This window comes from Myxocyprinus asiaticus, chromosome 5 (assembly GCF_019703515.2).
Source record: "Myxocyprinus asiaticus isolate MX2 ecotype Aquarium Trade chromosome 5, UBuf_Myxa_2, whole genome shotgun sequence".
NCBI classification, from domain to species: Eukaryota; Metazoa; Chordata; class Actinopteri; order Cypriniformes; family Catostomidae; genus Myxocyprinus; species Myxocyprinus asiaticus.
The window spans coordinates 44,403,413-44,418,841 of record NC_059348.1 but is presented as its reverse complement, the minus strand read 5'-3'; the positions used below and the strand labels follow the sequence as shown (position 1 = coordinate 44,418,841).

General features: G+C 38.5%; 1 protein-coding gene across 5 annotated transcripts in view; it reads left to right on the top strand.

The window, feature by feature from the left end:
- LOC127440422 (single-stranded DNA-binding protein 3-like) overlaps nucleotides 1-15,429 on the top strand; it is a 126,634-nt gene that overhangs the window by 55,996 nt on the left and 55,209 nt on the right. Inside the window, exon 1 of one of the 5 annotated variants that reach the window (XM_051696975.1) lies at nucleotides 277-591. The exons of the other annotated variants lie outside the window; for them this stretch is intronic. The gene's annotated coding sequence lies outside the window, so the exon portion shown is untranslated. Of the gene's footprint in view, nucleotides 1-276; nucleotides 592-15,429 lie in introns of those variants that run through there. 5 annotated transcript variants of the gene reach the window in all.

Below are 15,429 nucleotides of genomic sequence, written 5' to 3'. Positions count from 1 at the left end.
CTTTCTGTTAGGCTTGATTCATAAAAATTTTGTAATGAGAGTTAATTAATGTAGCCACAGACAATTCACAACATTAATACACCTCAGATCTGGCAGACAGATCAAAGATGCTTGATGATGGTCTTCTTAAAATCGACATCCATAAATGTTTCGACATTTTAAATGTGCACCAATTTTGTTACACTTTTTTCCACCAAGAAATTAATAATCCTTTTTTTCTTTTTTTTTCTCTTTTCTCCCCAATTTGGAATTCCCAATTCCCAATGCTCTCTAACTCACCTCAATCCGGGTGGCGGAGGATGAATCTCACTTGCCTCCGGGTCTGAGACCGTCAACCCACGCATCTTATCACATGGCTTGTTGAGCGTGTTACTGCGGAGACATAGCGCGCATGGAGGCTTCACGCTATTCTCTGCAGCATCCACGCACAACTCACCACGTGCCCCACCGAGAGTGAGAGCCACATTATAGCGACCATGAGGAGGTTAACCCAATGTGACTCTACCCACCCTAGCAACCGGGCCAATTGGTTGCTTAGGAGACCTGACTGGAGTCACTCAGCATGCCCTGGATTCGAACTTGCGACTCCAGGTGTGGTAGTCAGCGTCTTTACTTGCTGAGCTAGAGCTTTTTTTGTATATAATGTGGGTCGCACCCTCATGGTGGCTGCCATGTTGAGATCACATGAATAGCCGTGTCTTGCAATTCAAAGTTAAAGGGATAGTTTATCAACAAATTTAAATTCTGTCTTTCATCTTGTTCCAATACTGTATGGTGTTTTTTTTTATGGTGTTTTATGGTGCAAGTTTGTGTATGAAACTGGTGTAACTGCACAAACTGAACCATTAGAAATGGCTACATTAATTATGCAATTTCTCTATCTGTAGCATTGGGCTTTATTCAGACTGTCAAACTCCCCACCCAAAAAAAAAGACATACATTGTGTAGGCCATAGGAAAGATACATATTGACCTGTTTCATGTGACGTCACTGTATGACCACGCCGCCATGTTTGTGACCAAATTCCATATACCTTCAGTGTGCTGCGCTGTGGGATGCGACAAACGCCTTCTTCAGGCATTAAAAGCAGCTCTTACTTTCATACAGACAGGATCAACACAGACATTTTGTAATATTGTGATTAAATCGGACCAGATAACAACACAAACATTTGTAACTTCTGAATGAGATATGTTTATGGTGATGTACTGGTGAATGTGTGTACTTGCCAGTCACACATTAGACCCACTGCTGTACGGAGATGAATCGTGGAAAAAATTCAATTTGGCAATATTTGTGCTGTCTTCAGACCTGTATGAACTTTTCATGGGACTTGGAATGGATCAAAAGCAATTTTTTATGTTTTTCTTGATATCGTTTCTCTGGTGTTTTTACATTCACTGCCATTGTTGGTCACAAATATCTGGTGGCTGCTAGAAAAAAGTGATGTTACTGAAACAGGTCAATACACAATTTATCATCCAGTGATGGATAGAGTTAATAGTTTATGTCCTTAGATAATGAATTGGCTTGAATTTAATGGAAAATGAAGATTTTTAGAAGAATAGTTTAGATCTGCAGGTCCATACAATGCAAGTGAATGATGACCAGAACTCAGAAGTTTCAAAAAGGACATGAAGGTGGCATAAAAATAATCCATATGACTCCATTGGTTAAATCCATGTCTTCTGAAGTAATATGATCAGCGTTGGTAAGAAACAGATCAATATTTATTTCCTTTCTTACTGTAAATCTACACTTTCACTTCCACATTCTGGTGTGAAAATGACTTTCACATTCAGCCACATACTGGTTGGTCAAAGGTGGAGATTGATAGTATAAAAGCACTTGAAAATTGATCTGTTTCTCACCCACACCTATCATATCACTTCTGAAGACATGGATTTAACCACTGGAGTCATATGGATAAATTATTTTGATGCCTTTATGTCCTTTTTGGGCCTTCTGAGCTCTGGTCACCATTCACTTGCATTGCTTGGACCTACAGAGCTGAGATATTATTCTAAAAATCTTTGTTTGTGTTCTGCAGAAGAAAGAAAGTCATACATATATGGCATAAGGGTGAGGAAATGATGAGAGAATTTTCATTTTTGGGTGAACTAGCACAGCGCAACAAATAAAAGAGAACGCAGGTGACTTGAGATGTGTTTTTAAAAGTTGTTTATTTTTAACCTGACACAGCATCTAAAAAACATGTTGATCCTGTGCAAGATGCTGAAAAATTAGCGAGAAGTGGTGCAATCTTTAAAGACATCCATCTAGTGTATATTTACATAAAAAACATTGGGAAAATCAGCATGGTCGCCTGCCAAATCTTGTTTGGTGTGAACGCCCCCTTAGTCACTTCTCGTGATTCGAAGCAACCTGAAATATTTGTTCCTCAGGTTAATGCTTGTTGTAATCCAAACTGTTAGAAGATTAATGTGAGGGACACTGGTAAGCACACATAGTGTAGACACATTGGAGATGTGGTGCTCACATGGACAATGCAGGTTTTAGTCCAGCCTGCAACATTTTTTGTGAAAGAGTAAAGATTGTCTTTGTCTGATGTTCACTGGTCTCCACTGAGTCAAATGATGTCATTAGAAATAAAACCATAGTTAATGTGGAAATTGTGTAGATATTCTAAGTATACTGCATTCTCCCGTTACCGTTGTGTGTGTCTGGCTCTCTCTCTCTCCCTCCCCTCCCCCTCATTCCCTCTCTCTCTCAAGGGAAGATTGATTGGGTAATCTTGCTGTTTTCCCCATGATGCTGTTCACTGGCTGGCTTGGGGGAGGAGAGGCAGTGCGGGCAGAATGACGACACACCAGAATAATAATAAAGGATCACACACACAAACACACCCATACCCGCACCTTATGTGCAGCAGAAGAGAAGGACAGTAAGCAACAGATTAAAAAAAAAACAAAAAAAACAGATGCCTAAGAATCCCTGGTTAAAGAATCTACATTGAAAAGCACATGCACACACATCCTTTGAGTCTTATTTCATATGTATTATATCATGTAGATATTACATTCAAAATAGGAAAGCAAGCTTGTAACTATGTTTGGAGAATTTTGTCAGTAAACGTAAAGAACTTTCGAAGTATTACAGGCAGGCAGGCCTTTGTTTGCTCAAACATGTTGGCGCCATGCTGTTTGTAAAGAGTTAAAGCCACTGGCTGTTTATGATTTGTATCCAGTGAGGCGCTCAGGGCATCACTGAGCATGCCCAGTGGTTAATATTTGATCCAGACTCACTGGAGTCTGACGAGAACTGAGAAGTGTATATTTATCAAGAGGGTAACAGAGTGAACGAGGCAGCAGTAGTGTATTTGGAAGGATATATATCATGGTCAAAACTGACCGTTTTGGGGTGGTGGTGGTCCTTGGGGCAAAAATACAGCCGAAAGTGACAAAAAATGCCCCAGAAATTCAAAATGTGGGTGCAAAAATACCCCTGCAAAGAATTCTTTTTTTTATTTATTTATTTATTTTTTTTACCTCATATAGTTCTTAAATGTTCGTAAGCGAAGGAATTACTCTTGTTGCCAAACAAGGTGCAAAGTTTCCTGCAGCAAGTAATTTTTCTTTAAATCACAGCTAATGAGAACATGTTAATGTGAAGCACGATTTTGAACCAATGATATTTAACTGTCGCTGGAGCTACTCAACATAGTGGATGGAAAAGCTAAGTAACCAACAGTATGTTTTGATGCTTGTCGAAGCTGCTTTGGACCCAAACCTCAAATTAGCATGGAAGAGATGTTATCACTGCTTCTTTGTGCATATGGTCAACAGGTTTTGCGCTGTTTTACCCAAATCATGAAGACACTGCACACCACAGGATTCCTTACCGCATACAAATATGACCAACGCAGTGTCAGCTCATTACTGCTGTGTGTGTCATGTCAAAACAATGGGAATGACCCTTTTATATGAATGCATGCAAACAAAGCTGACAAGATCAGTCTTGATCACTTCCTGATGTTCGAATCTTAAGTGTGTTATTTTTTTTTTTTCTGATGTTATAATATTTTCTCCGATCCCATTTTAATTATGAGAGATGCATTAAAGGGCAGAAGGGGTGCTAGGAGTGTTTGGGAAACGTGTTTGGAAGTAATCATTACTTTTTCAATGCATTAATGACCACGTTTACATGGACAACAGAAAGTGGTTAATTGCGAGAAAGTGGTGTTCCCATTTACATGCACAGTTTAACTGGCATACTCTTTTAACACTGTACGTATATATGCGGCTTTCTCCACTGCAACGTAATTTCCCTGTGTCACTTGTGTAAATAACAAATATGGCATCTGAGGAAGATTTCACTATTTTATTCTCAGTTGCTTCGCTTTATTTCCAGATATACTGGAGTTGTTGCTGTGTTTGTTTCCTGAACTTTCTATTGTGACCTGCAGCAGAATTGCGCTGCAATATTGGGGTGTCCTTCTTAAGTAAAACTCTGGGGTTCACCCAATGTACGAGTGCAAATGTATCTGTGAACCTGAGGGACTGTCGATAGTTTACATTGGTGTATAAATAGGTATAGTTTATAGTGGATGTGAATTTTATTTTTATTTTTTTCCTCCCACTGTTCTCCCAGAAATGTTATATTCTGTCCACTGTGTTGACGTGTTGTTGGGCTCCATCCTATGACGTTTGTTATCAGGTCTGTTCACGCAATTGCCCACTCCTCAAAAACCTGTAAGCATGCTGCCTATGTGTTTACATGACCACATTAAGCTGCTTTCTCTGGGAGAAACTCAGATGTGTTAAACCGCATTCTCTTAATCCCATATGTGGCATAAGAAAAACGGCATTCTCATTTACATGATGTTTCAGAACGGCGCTTTCTGCAAAAAACGTAAGTGCATGTAAAAGGGTCAGTGTATGTATGTGTTTAAGTGGTGCACCGATCAGAAAATTTGAGGCCGATACCGTTTTTTTTTTTTTTTTTAAAGTGCCCTTAGCCACACTTTTACAAATATATTCTGCAGTCATGTTTATGCCCTACACAGTAAAATTACATTAATTGTGAATTGCTAACATTTATTTGTATTGAAAACAGTTATGAATAGTTCTGTTGTCAATATCAAAAGGTCATTGTGACATACTGGCAACCAGTAAAAACCACGAGAGCATCACACACAGCAGAGATACATTCAAAAATAAGAAAGTTGTCTATTACTACCTCCAAAACTGCTCCTGTGAGGAATCATTCATATTTATGATTTGTTTACCACCTTCGGTGTTTTGTTGCAACAAATCACTAATTAAGTAAATACGTGAAGATGCGTTGCTGTTATTCAGGGTTAAACAGTTATATCTGTTATTAGTGGCATTACGACCAACATCAGTCTGATTTAAATTGTGATCCTCAGTTAAACTGAGATGAGTGACTGATGAGATATTGAGAGCACCTGGAGAGTGCTTGTATGATTGACACACCGAGAGCGCTCATGTTGAAAGGGGAAAAGCTAATAGCGCTCATGATCGCTCAAACAGTCTCTATCACTCCACACACCATCTGATTCACGTAACATCACATATACTCAGATTTGTATTTGCATGTTTATTTGTTGTTTATTTCGTTTTTATGCCTGTTTGCAGTCTCTTTATCCTCTCCGTGCTCACTGCAGCGAGTCAGAATAACTATCGTATTGAATGGGCAGCTTAATATTCATACACGTTATTCTTACACATGTTTTAAAACAAACACAGCATGTCTGAAAGTTTAAATTCGTGAATGCTTAGAATTGCCACCAACTCACCCTCCAGTGGCCACACTGTATCCTTTAAGGGCTGAGTAAGCGCTCATGCGTTAAGAGTAGCAGTGTATGAGTGATTCCCTGCATGCTGCGAAAAAGATCGTCCCTGAATCTAGGCACGATCGGCTGACTGCCGATCATGGATTTAAGACGAAAATTGGCCGATTTAGATCGGTGGCCGATCAATCGGTGCACCCCAATGCATTTTGTACACATGCGTGTACATCAGTCATTTCATTAGTGTATTACTGGATGATAATAAAGTGCAAAAAACTTACAGAAGAAAAGCATGAAAAAACATACTGTTTCTACCAATTTTCCTTACAGTTATTCAAAGCACCAAAACGAAGTTAAGAGCAGAATTATTATATTTTTCTGGAGTACCTGTATTAGCAAAGCTTCAGATGTGTGTGCTTCTCATCTAAATTTCCCTTAAGTCTTGTGTATGTACTGTATATGCAAGCACTTTTTCAAATTTTCAGAAACATGACGTAACCGGCAAAGTTTAAAAAAATAAATAATTAGTGCAGTGGTTGATTGACAAGTGAGTATGCTGTGCTTTCCCACTGTTCGAAAGCATTTAAATGCATTGCATTTTCAACCACATTAAACCACCTCCGAATATGATTGAAGAGGACATATCTCAAAACATTTTGGACCTGGTTTACACCTTTCTTTTGCGTCATCCCGTTTTCAAATTAATCGCTAAAAATGCATCTTAATAGCAGGTGTAAAGGGGGCCGTAATGCTCAGTGCTTCTCTGGGGCACAACGGTGATAGCTTGTGTATTTTCTTGTTAGGTTTGAACCTACAACCTTTCAGTTATCTGTCCAGATCTTTAACCACTACACCATACCACACTTCTCCTTCCTGTCGGTTTCTCTCGATATTCCTCATTCAATATGAAATCAAATGCTCTCTCTCTCGTTCACTGCACATGTGCTCTCTCTTTCTCTCTGGTAGATTTGGCAGGCAGTTCTGGCAGGACGCTTTTGGCACGATGCATGTCTGGTGCTGTTGTAGCATGTTGGCTGGTAGCAGCTTGCGAGGGGTGGCGCCAGTACACCAGACTCAAGTACCAGCTGGGCATCCAAACCCACCCCGAACTGAAAGAGCCTTCCTTGGATTGCTTTTCTTTTGTTTGTGTTTGTGTGGGTACGAGCGCCCATACTTGTACACACTCAGGCACGTTTGCATTTGCAAATGCTGTGTGTTTATGTGTGTTTGGACACACAGCCTATGCCAGGCTGTTTTCTCAAGAGGGGGGCAAATGCACTCTACATCTGTGTACAACACACTTGATGCTTATTCAGATGGTACATGCATGTTTAACAGGCTTTTTCATCTGAGTACCGCCACCCCGCCTCCACTGACGGAAAGAACAAGAATATCAACACAACAGATCACTTGGTTTCCAGTTACTCTGTTACATTATTGCTGTTGACACGAGTTGCGTTTGTTAATGCTTAACGAGGCACTAATTAATGGGACACGCAGTGAGAGGAAATGTTCATCATTTAGAATGAGAAGCTCAGCTGGTACGATTTTTTTTTTTAAATGTTTTTTTTTTTTTTTTTTTTTACCGAACCAGATGATTGCAATCAAACCACCAGGATTCAAGATTACTGGTCGACCGATACAGGTTTTTCAGTGGCCGATGCAAATATCTAGAGTGCAAGGTGGCCGATGACTGATATTTATGTATATACTGATATAATGATGGAAAATGGAATGTACATAAATTTACTTGGCACTTATTTCATTAAAATGAGGACTTTACACAGTGTTTACTCATTTCACAAAGTTATTTTAAAACAGCAAATGTGTTTTATGCTTTGAATTGACAATTTTGTCATTACGTTTTTGAACTGTTGCAGTTTTAATCAGCCAACTGGGCATTGTTATCGGCCAGTGTTGATATTTATCTTGGCCAATATATTGCTTAATCACTAGTTCAGATCACAAAGCTCAAGCGAAAGAATGTATCAGAGATTCATTAGTCGCCTACCATTAACTTTAAACATAACATTACATTCACTTATCTAGTAATCTGGCATAGCACTGAATCTCTTCTAACCAGGTGCAATGCACTGCAGATCTTTTTCCGGTCAAATATGTCCATATATGTCCAGGGGTACAGTTTATATAATATACATTCCCGATTCCTCTTTACTATATTACAGCCTATACAGCTGAAAACAACTCGCTTCACCACTCCATGGACAATACACCAGGAAACTGGAGCTCACATATGCCTATATGCCCAATAATACTTACCGCTTTGGCTACTAGGGGCGTTATTTCGCATTTTGGCTTTATTTTGCTTTCAAATAGCAAATTTCTCTATGAAACTTGCTGCGTAGCCTGATTGAGGCTGCAGGAAAACTGGCAAAAAAGGCAAAGCTATAAAGATTTATCAGCTAGGGATGCACTGATACCACTTTTTCTCTTCCGATTCCGATATCGGAAATCTCAGTATCGGCCGATCCCGATACCAGTGTTGTTTTTTTGCATAATCAGTTTAGAATATCTTTACATTATTGTGTGGAACTAATTGGGTGTGCTCTTTAATATGTAAAGAAACACAAACCTCTAACTACACATTATTTCAATATAAATGTATAGCTTATTAATGAAAACTTTCTTTTTAACTAGTATACTGGATAATGTAGCAGCAAAATTAACAGTAATTCCAGTATAAGTCATCAGTAGAAAAGAAGCCATTTTTTTGGCAATTTTTTTTCAAATGGTATCAGGACTTTAAAGGATTCAGATGTCTTTTTGTTCAACTTAGTTATAAGATATCAGCTCACTTTCCATTCACACAGTTATTTTTTGGAACCCATTCAACATAAATATTATTATCATTTGTAAACAAATGATAATAATAATAATAATAATATATTATAATAGTAATATATAGTAATACAGGTGCATCTCAATAAATTAGAATGTCGTGGAAAAGTTCATTTATTTCAGTAATTCAACTCAAATTGTGAAACTCGTGTATTAAATAAATTAAATGCACACAGACTGAAGTAGTTTAAGTCTTTGGTTCTTTTAATTGTGATGATTTTGGCTCACATTTAACAAAAACCCACCAATTCACTATCTCAAAAAATTAGAATATTTTGACATGCCAATCAGCTAATCAACTCAAAACACCTGCAAAGGTTTCCTGAGCCTTCAAAATGGTCTCTCAGTTTGGTTCACTAGGCTACACAATCATGGGGAAGACTGCTGATCTGACAGTTGTCCAGAAGACAATCATTGACACCCTTCACAAGGAGGGTAAGCCACAAACATTCATTGCCAAAGAAGCTGGCTGTTCACAGAGTGCTGTATCCAAGCATGTTAACAGAAAGTTGAGTGGAAGGAAAAAGATGCACAACCAACCGAGAGAACCGCAGCCTTATGATTGTCCAGCAAAATCGATTCAAGAATTTGGGTGAACTTCACAAGGAATGGACTGAGGCTGGGGTCAAGGCATCAAGAGCCACCACACACAGACATGTCAAGGAATATGGCTACAGTTGTCGTATTCCTCTTGTTAAGCCACTCCTGAACCACAGACAACGTCAGAGGCGTCTTACCTGGGCTAAGGAGAAGAAGAACTGGACTGTTGCCCAGTGTTCCAAAGTCCTCTTTTCAGATGAGAGCAAGTTTTCATTTGGAAACCAAGGTCCTAGAGTCTGGAGGAAGGGTGGAGAAGCTCATAGCACAAGTTGCTTGAAGTCCAGTGTTAAGTTTCCACAGTCTGTGATGATTTGGGGTGCAATGTCATCTGCTGGTGTTGGTCCATTGTGTTTTTTGAAAACCAAAGTCACTGCACCCGTTTACCAAGACATTTTGGAGCACTTCATGCTTCCTTCTGCTGACCAGCTTTTTAAAGATGCTGATTTCATTTTCCAGCAGGGTTTGGCACCTGCCCACACTGCCAAAAGCACCAAAAGTTGGTTAAATGACCATGGTGTTGGTGTGCTTGACTGGCCAGCAAACTCACCAGACCTGAACCCCATAGAGAATCTATGGGGTATTGTCAAGAGGAAAATGAGAAACAAGAGACCAAAAAATGCAGATGAGCTGAAGGCCACTGTCAAAGAAACCTGGGCTTCCATACCACCACAGCAGTGCCACAAACTGATCACCTCCATGCCACGCCGAATTGAGGCAGTAATTAAAGCAAAAGGAGCCCCTACCAAGTATTGAGTACATATACAGTAAATGAACATACTTTCCAGAAAGCCAACAATTCACTAAAAATGTTTTTTTTTTATTGGTCTTATGATGTATTCTAATTTTTTGAGATAGTGAATTGGTGGGTTTTTGTTAAATGTGAGCCAAAATCATCACAATTAAAAGAACCAAAGACTTAAACTACTTCAGTCTGTGTGCATTGAATTTATTTAATACACGAGTTTCACAATTTGAGTTGAATTACTGAAATAAATTAACTTTTCCACAACATTCTAATTTATTGAGATGCACCTGTATATCTCAGTCGTGCACCTTTAACTTTTAAACCCTCACGCTTTTATTTTGACATTCTGAACTCTCCAGGAAGTCTTGTATGTGTCTGTTTGTAGGCAAGTTCACAGTAGTTTAATTCGCTTCTTATTCAAATTCTGGTAAAAAAGCACCTCCATTGCCATTCTAAATGCATATTATAAGTGAACCGAACTATTGAGCATCTACATCTGAGATGATGTTCGTGAGTAGCGCTCAAATATTGCACACCGCGTGAAGGCTAAAAATAGCTGTGTGTGTAAACAGAGTAGCGCCATTCAATAACACGCTGGAGCTGCGTGTGCATTTTATATATTTACTTATTAAACACAGCCTTTTGTGATTCACAGAGCTATTGCACATCTTCAAGTAGCTTTGAATAAAATGTACAAGTCATATGAACTAGTTTACTTGTGTTTTTATGGTTCTTTTATGTCATTTTTGGATCCTGACAGTAACAAACATGACTAACACACAGTATCGGATTTGGATCGGGCTCGTTGGACCGATACCCGATCCGTCTAAAAGCTTCAGTATACAGATCGGTGCATCCCTATAATCAGCACCTGTACACACCAATTTAGCAGCCAGACAATGATTTAATGTTTTTAATAAGCCTATAGACCTGCCTCACCTCTTTGTGTGTTAAACCTCTCATTTATCAATCAAAATTCAGTGTTGAGGGCATTCAGATGCTAAAGACTATGGGTATGTTCAGACTGTCAGTCCGAATCCAAGTCTTAATGGCAAAAAACCCCATGAAATATGATATTTTAAAAATCTGTTTAAAGCTACATTAATATGTGGTTTGAAATCTTATTCAAATCACATTTCTGGAAATCCGTTTCAGTCTGACCACTCTGATCAGATCTTATGGCTTTATGCCGCATGTCACTTTTTCACACTACGTAAACACAATGTATATGTCGCACATATCATGCTGGCAGTGGCAGAGTGTAGGTCTAGCTGAGAATATTATTAATATTATTAATGGAATCTTCCCATTGGCATTCTGTCTGTCTGGACTAGAGATTGACCGTTAGTGGATTTTGATGATAGTAAGGTGGTGGGAAAGGCCGATAATGGATTAATCGGCCAATAGTTTTTAAAATTGATTTTTAGAATGTAAAAAAAAAAGTATATTTTTCCTTACTATGCAAGCACAGACAAAGAGTCCTAAATTAATAAAATCTCAGATGCCGTTTACGGTTTAACCAAAATCCCAAAAATAACCAGTAAAAATTAAGATTTGGTCCAAAATGTGGTACTTTTTCATTCGGACTCGGACTCGACCTGTTATGGACTCGGTCTTGAGTCCGACTCGGCCCCTTTTGGACATGGACTCGAATGTTTAAAGACTCTGACTTGACTTGGACTCGACTAAGGTGGACTCGAACCCAACACTAGATGGCAGCTTGAAATAAAGTGGCACATGCCAGCCTACTCCGTCTCTGTTGCTGCCTTATAAGGCGTAGTCTAGTGCCGCAGCTACCCATTGCCATCAGAGATTATTTAGCAGAGAATGGCCACTTCTATTAAAATGAGTGAGAGAAATTGGAACGCTCAACCAAGAAGCTCTAGCACCCAATGGTCAACAGATGTAGAAAGGAAGTCCCACCTTACAGTTAAAAGGTTCTTTTGCCATGTCAAAGGCTAAAATCACTATTCCATTCTCTCTCATGTTGATTTTTGCATACATCATTGCTATAGCAACCAATGCAGATATGCCAGAAAATGAATATAGCCAGGGGACACACAAATCGGATCTGATCAGTTGTGATACACAGTGCAGACAGTCAATCATGAAGATCGGATTTTGATCGGATACACAAAAAATCGGATTTGGACTGACAGTCTGAACATAGCCTAAGAGTTTCAGCACCTTCATGCTCAGAATATTTCAAAACAGACCAAGCTCAATTTACACCTATGCTCTGGTACTATTTGTCGATACCGGGTGGGAAAACAGCTAAAATGAGGTGGTGGGTTTGTCACAGCTGCAATGTGGCTAGACCTCAGGCAGAGGCCCGCAGTAAGGGAGCGTGTCCCAAAGTCTCACTACACACCTCATTTACATTCTATACCACACTGAAACCTCAGTACACCGCTCTTGCTTTCCTTGACCTACTGTCCTTGCAGTGTGAGAAAAGAGTGAAGAGAGAGAGAGAAAAGGACCAAAGCTAGAAATAAAGGAAAAACCAAAATCTCAGATCCTTTTTTTTTTTTTTTTTTTTTTTTTTGGCCACTTTTCTTTTTGACAAAACACCTTAGCAATCATATAGCAATGCTCTGGCAACCACCCACTATGCCCAAGCATAGTGGTGGCAGGTTTTACACTGGCAAGCACTACTCGCATTTTCTTCCAAAAATGTAAAAATAATTTTTTCCCCTCTATTATGAGAGAATATTTACTTGCTGGATCATGTAGCCTTGCTACTCACACTTTAATGCAGATTGCGCTTGCACCTGGAGTTCAGTCTTCTGGCATTCTCTGCCAATTTTAAATCGATAAAGTGAATCCACTATAATGTAGAGCATTAAGCCGCTGACAATTACATGCATGTGTCGCTCCGAGCAACTCTGGTTACAAACATTCGAGAAAAACATAGGTGTGCAACTGTTAAACACACACTCTTGCCCCACTAATTAGATAAAGAGCATGTCTAAATTCGTATGGATTTTGGATTAGCACAAATGAAGTGTTTGATTTGTTATTTCAGTCGGGTTAATAATGTTCAGAGAAAGTTGCTGTGTTCAGATCATTGACCTTACACACTCTCTCTTTCAGAATCATTCTTGAATCTGTCACTGTTGTATGAGATGGCCAATAAGGGCGCATGTCGCTGTCTGTGCACACTCTACATTTTGGAGTTGATCAATAGCGCATTAATGATTTGGTCAGAGTTGAGGAGAACCACAACTGACTAGTGTGTATATGTGTGTGCTCATGATGTGTGTGGCAGTATTGTAGACTTTTCTGGAAAACATTGATGGAATGAATGGAATCGCTGAGGGTCAGGTGCACCGATTAATCCTAAAAGCTTTTTTATTGGCCTCTTATGGTATATTTAATGATCTTTTAAGCATTATAAAAGGTAACAATGTTTGTTGAAGTTATTCATGTTAGTTGATCACAAAGCAGTTGTAGCGCTGAATGAGTTCACATTCAAAGTATAGTGCTGGGCCGTGTGTGAGATGACCCAAAATGCCAAAAGAGCCTTTAGTGAGACTTGACTGAGAATAATGCAGTAATGACTGAGGATTTTAATATTTGACTGCGAAATAAATTTTTTATAGTCAACAAATAGGTTTACAGGATAGTCATTATTGTTGTAGAGGAATGCTCTCCTGCTCTCCTGTTTATATTTCCAGTGTAGCTGATCTCCGTGAGCTTCTCCCCTGAATTAACGAGGGTCTTCCTCACTGTGAAGATGAAGAGGAAGGAAAACGTCTCTCACTGCAGTTTTAGACATGTTCTCAGTCAGTTTATGACCTCTGAAGTTCTTTTTAATATGGCCTTTCTCGTGTCAGTATAGATCTAGCACACACAGGCAGACGTGTGCAAATTTACCGTGACCGCAGCATGCACGTTTGGTGTAGTGTCCATGGTAACGTTAATACTGCAAAATACTGCTTTTCTTCGTGCTTGGCTCTTCACTTTCCTCTGTGTTCCTAGGGCATTACATTTTTTTCCATCTTTATGGACACATACATACAGGTCACATACAAAAAAACGACAAAAAAAAAAAAAATAGAAAAAAAGAAAATGTATGTGGTACTGGGGTTATACCAAGTTTTTATTGGACATGTACCATAGTAAAACCATGATATTCTTTTAACTGTAAATACCATAATATATGAACATAGTAATCATTCAGTACCATGGTTAATGTGTAGTTCACTGAAATCCTTTAGGAAAGTTGACTTATCCATGCTATAGATCCATTTAAAACTATTTAAGTAATGCATTTTGTTCTTATAATTATTTAGCATGAATTTTTTATGACCTCATATTAATTGAGAGACTACATTAAGTATTTGTATACTGCAGGAGTATGTAGTGAATAGAGGCCAACTGATATATCAGTTATCACCAAAAATCAACTGATATTTAAGATAGTTTTATGTTTGTTTTAGTTTTTTTTTTCCATGTTGCTTCTTGGACTCAAAATATGAGTCCCCTGTGTATTTTAGGCTTGTTCATAGTTAAAAGTCCAGCGTTATGCACCAAATCTTATTTTCTCTTGATTATTATTATTGGGATATTTGTTGCACATTAAACTGCAACCTGGGATTTTATTCATTTTGCACGCCTGTTGCCTTTACATCTCTGCCTGTCACAGTAAGAAAAGACTACGAAATTTTAAACTTTAAATAAATCTGTTTTAAAAACCATCGGCCAATAAATCGGTTATCAGACTTGTCCACCAGCTTGGTCAGTCGACCTCTAGTAGTGAAGGTAAAGAGGTGATTAAAAAAAAAAGGTTATCATTTATACCACCTAAGATATACACTCTTCCTTACAAATTCCAGCCATAAATCTTATATCATATTTATTTTTTAAAAAGCATGGAAATTAGGGGTGTAAATCGGCAGTTTCGTCACGATATGATCTTGTATCGATTCTCTTAGCCAGAGATCCAGTCTTTGCCGATACCTAAAAGTATGCCCAATACGATTCGTTTCAAGGGCCTGCGATCGATATTACTATATTATGTGCCTATTTTACACAATCAGTTACATTTATTATGTCAAAAATGCAACAAAAATATAATTTGAATATTTTATTGAGCTCTCTGAAAAGTGCAAATCCAGTATCCACACTGGGACATCCACAACAGGTAAGGTACTTCAGTTAATACAGAAAAAAATATATATATAAAAAAATAAAGTCATACAATCACATACAAGTGATCATCAATCATTTGATGACAGCTCATTGCCTTGTAGAATAAGGTAAACACTACAGTGCCAATTTGTCATCTTTACAATAGTCAAGCAAGTCTTTCAACCCAAAATACTTACAGTACATACCCACGAAAGAAGAGTATGTGCTATCCTTATTTTTTCTTGGCTACATCTTCCACAGTTGTATTGAAAAATTCTGTTACAGTTTAATGTGATTAGTTAATGTTAGTAAGGGTGTT